The sequence below is a fragment of the Phoxinus phoxinus genome (genome assembly GCF_949152265.1).
Source record: "Phoxinus phoxinus genome assembly, chromosome: 2".
NCBI lineage: Eukaryota > Metazoa > Chordata > Actinopteri > Cypriniformes > Leuciscidae > Phoxinus > Phoxinus phoxinus.
The window spans coordinates 18102806-18107977 of NC_136877.1; positions in this window are offsets into that span (position 1 = coordinate 18102806).

Here is a 5172-nt window from a genome sequence, read left to right on the forward strand (position 1 = left end):
GACCACAGCTGATCACACTCACATTTCAATTGATTGGTTACTATAAAGAAGATAAAGCTAGTACTTCAATTAATTACATTGTTAATTTTTGTATTTTGTTTGGGAAAAAAAATATTCACAAGCAAAAATTCTCTAAATCGCAAGATACTTTTCCGCATTTCTAAATCGAAATTGATACATTTCTGAAGTCTATAAGGTTGATTAAAAACAAGAAAAGTGACAGATTCTTGAAATATTATGATGATATTTTTAATAATACCACTGATGCATAATGTTTCCTCTGTGTATGTCTTTTATTTTATTTATTTATTATTATTTTTTTATTTTATATAGGCTATGTGAAGCTTTACATATAGCCTAGCCTACTTGATATAATTTATTCATGTAGAAGTTCTATTTGTTCTGTTCTTTATATCTGCTTGTTATTTGATAGCCCACATATAAAAAAATAAAAAAAACATTTAAATTGATTGGAGATGTTTTGAATTTTGTTGAATATTATAAGTAGCCTAACGTTTGCAAATTGCAGACACGCAGTGGACTTTTTGTAACCATCAACAACGATCAGGCACCATTTATCCGCTTTAAGATCATTTTAGCGTAGGCCTAGCTACTGCTTGGCTTTACGTAATTTCTTTTGTAAAGTGTTCATATTTCCTGTAACATTTGTTATAATTTTTTATCGTTGTCTGATGTGTTTTTTAATGTAAAAATGTAAAAACGCAGAATATTTTCTGTAGGCCTAGGTTAAGTTTTATGGTAGGATAAGGGATAGGATAGGCTATAGGCTAAAGTCTGTAGGCCTAGCTTACTGTATAAAAATAATTATGTCTATGAATAGTTCTCATAAAATACAAATATCCAACGTGTGTGTGTGTGTGTGTGTGTGTGTGTGTGTGTGTGTGTGTGTGTGTGTGTGTGTGTGTGTGTGTGTGTGTGTGTGTAAGCAAGGCCTACAATAGGACCAATATTTCGTAGTTTTTAAGGTTTTTATGTCCAGCAGGTGGCGTAATAAAGCCGTTTACAATTACAATCCCTATCCTTCCGATACAACTGTATAAAGATCCCTGATATGGGGGAAAACATCTTAAAATTGCCTAAGCTGTTTTGCTCTATACACTCTAAAAAATGCTGGGTTGTTTTAACCCAATTTTTGGTCAAATATGGACAAACCCAAACGTTGGATCAAAAATGCAATTTAAAAATGTAACCCAATGGCTGGGTTTGTCCATATTTGACCCAAAATTGGGTTAAAACAACCCATCATTTTTTAGAGTGTAAGGTGGTTTAAACATTTCTCACAGTCCTGGTCAGACTGATTTTGGGTGGCTGTTCAGCAGGTCTCCCAGCCTGACTGGCTGAGAAGTGCCTTAAATTCTTCTATCAGCAAACCATTTTAGCATTGTTTAAGATCTTGTTTTTGCTTCTAAAATAAAGCATTCGTTTTCACAAATTCTAAGTTTTCAGTTTACACAGAGACTCAAAAACCTGCAAAGATAGCATTTTCAGGCACCCCAAACGCCATTGTCATGTAGGCCTAAATGGATGCCCAAAACGCATAAAAGGTTTTCCGTTTTTATATCCATTTTTAAACGGTGTCGTGTAAACGCCCCCTAAAAGTGCAAGTTTTATAAGATACAGTTATCATCTCTGTGTAAACAAAAACGTGAATTTGTGAAAACAGGTGGTGTTTATTTACAAATTGACATTGCCAAGCATTGGCCTGGCAGGCATGTTGGTTTCACGTTCCTTGTGAACGGGGATCGTTTTTAACGTTTTTGTTGTGTAAATGTGTCCTGAAACACTTTTCCAAAAGTTAGCTTTTTTAAGCCCCCTAAACGGCGTTGTCATGTAAATGAACATCCAAAATGCATAAAAAGTTCAAAACGGGGTCATGTAAACAGCCCCTAGACTCCTCATGAGCAGTCCTACTGGACTCTCTTGCATGCACAAGTGCATTTTATGTTTGGTTTGTATTAGAAGTGGGACTCGGTGACAACTTAAACATAATTTGATAATGCAGTGAGTTTTCACTATTACATCAGTACTGACATTCCTCCTTGAACCATTAAAGTTCATTCCTATGTGTAATTTGTTTTTGTACAGGTAAGGGAGACGTTTGAAATGCTCCTCTTGTTGAATCATAAAGTGCTACTCCTCAATGCTGATTTGTTGCATGAAGACTACACATTGTAGGCAATTAGTGAGATTTTTAGTTTGAACAAAGAGTCCTTACATCTCATCGCACAAATAATTAACTTATTTTTTGATGTTGTCTAAAACTCTCACCAGTCCATAAAAGAATGCTGCTTCTCTCAGGGACTAGATCCAATTATATACTTCTTTCCTGACAGTATCACAGGATCATTATTTATGAAAACCACCCAAACACTGGGTTCCCAAGGTCCTCCAGCTTGTTCTCATATGGGCCAGGGTTGTGTAGATTTTGATGGTGTGGCTGTAGTCTGCTTGTAATTCCAGCATTACAATAGAGTTAAACTGGGAGTCTCATTGAAAATAGCAATGTGTGTGTCTGTGTGTGTGAGACTGAGGTCAGAGGAGTGGACCCACCTTTTCCTCAAGTACAGACAACAGTCACAGGAAAAGGCAAGGCTGGAAGGCATACATTCATGTGCACTTAGCACTTGCGTATGCATGGAATATACACATAAAATGTGATAATATGACATGTTTGGTGATAAACAAAATTTAGATGAGAGGAAAAACTGATAGGGAGCATATCTATACATTAATTTAAGAGGAGAACAGGTGCAATAAGTTACTAAATGACTATTTGCCATCCTGATTGGTAAAGAAAGGTTGACGATTATGGGCAGCCCTTCTGAAAGCGGAAGGGTGGTGTGTAAAAGAGGAAGCTTTAGGGTGTGTTCGTGATCAGAGCCAAAGCACTTCCTGGTTCAGTGTGCAGCACGAGTAACTTAGTCGGGGGTTGTTCACTTCCTCTTAACTCACTTGGTTGCTTCCTGTCTGACCAAGAAAGCAATGTGTGGTCTGGAGTGTTTATACACAGACTGGCCAGAACATGCTGGAGTGAGTCGGCTGATAGTTGTGAATGGATACGCCATGAATAAACAGTCAAATTTGGAACAGAGAGATGTGAGTGTCTCTGTCAGTAAGCCATATCACCCTGTAGCCCAAGACTGGTTGCCCACTGAAGCTAAGCGGGGCTGAGCCTGGATAGTACCTGGATGGGAGACCTCCTGAGAAAACCAGGTTGCTGCTGGAAGAGGTGTTAGTGAGGCCAGCAGGGGGCGCTCACCCTGTGGTCTGTGTGGGTCCTAACGCCCCAGTGTAGTGACGGGGACACTATACTGACAAAGAGTGCCGTCCTTCGGATGAGACGTTAAACCGAGGTCCTGACTCTCTGTGGTCATTAAAGATCCCAGGATGTCTTTCGAAAGAGTAGGGGTGTAATCCCGGCATCCTGGCCAAATTTGCCCAGTGGCCTCTGTCCATATTGGCATCCTAATCATCCTCCTATATATACTAATTGGCTTCATCACTCTGTCTCTTCTCCACCAGTAAGCTGGTGTGTGGTGGGCGTTCTGGCGCAATATGGCTGCCGCCGCATCATCCAGGTGGATGCTGCACATTGGTGGTGGTTGAGGAGACCCCCCCCCCTCTATGTAAAGCGCTTTGAGTGTCCAGAAAAGCGCTATATAAATGTAATGAATTATTATTATTGTAGAGGCCAAAGTACAATTCATAGCAATGTGAATAAGAATGAATGTTAAACAAGTAAATAATTTATTTTAGTAGTTCATGTAATGGTTACAAAATGTTAAATAATACTTAAAAGGTTAAAAGCTTTCTAGAATTCATGTGTTTATAGGATTTTTCATGTGTTTGTAAGATTTGGTAAAATAGTATACTGCCTCTTTAAGAGTATGCATACTCCGGCTACATTATGTTGATTCTCAGAACGCGATTCAGATCTTGAGAGCTGTGGAAGCAAATGGTTTTCTTACCTGATAACTGATAACTGATAACTTCTAGTTATTTCTTTTTATTTTCAGTAACAATTAGAATAAGTGTATTATTCAGCTCACATTCTTTGTTGTAAACCAGAAACCAAGGAATAAAAACCGGAGATTTTCATCTTTTATTTCAACAACGTTTCTGAGGTGGATTTATTGAACGGCATTGCTGGGCTGGCAATGAACACTGCAAATGGGAATAGCTGCTTGGATTAATGTTATATAGTTATTAGTGTAAGCCATTGCACATATCAAGATTTCAAACCTCTACATTAGTAAGAAAACCCGCTTGACATTGGACATCGAGCCGAGAGGTTTGCGGCAAGTGGAACATTAATGAAAGTTTCGACGAGGGACTGACTGATCATGCGCTGTGCTCGTGGCTGGTGAGTGATAAGTGGATTGCTAACGGACTTAACGAGTTTGTCATTGCTGCTGCGTGACGGAAAAAGTAAAAAAAAAAACGAACTGTATGAATATCAAAGCAATCATGACGGAGACAGGAACAGAAGCCACGGTAAGCCCAATTGAGGAAAAGCGAGTGGTTAAACCAACACTTAAAGCATTGGAATATAGTTTGAAAACTAAAATGAGCTCCAGAAGAGCTATTTTAGGACAACTTACTGCGAGAAAAAACGAATTGCATGCTTTAATGGATGATGATGCAAATGTGGAAATCATAACAAAGGAGTTGTTGACAAAGTATGAAACACAGATAAAGGAATTCAGTAAAATAAATGCTGACGTTAAAGACTTATTCTGCCAGATTGAATGCGTAGAGAATTTGAACACAGATCAAAGGGATTGGTTTGAGCCAAGAAATAATGAGCACAGAGAATTTGTGCAAGAAGTGAATGCATGGCTACAGGATGCAATACTACGCAGAGAAGAGGCTAACAAGGTTAATGAGCAGATACATCCTGAAGATAGTGTGTCAGCCACCAGTAAGTCTAGAAAATCGAAGTCTGTTTCGACTACTTCTGCAACTTCGTCAGCGCGTGCTGAGCGCTTAAAGGTTGAATTAGAGAGAGCTGCTCTGTTAGTCAAATCAGATACATTAAGAAAAAGACAGACTTTGGATGAACAGGAACTACAGCTCAAGGTTGAAAAAGAACAGTTGGAGCTGCAAGCAGAGCTCGCTGCAACGGATGCACGATTAGCCGTGATAAGGAAA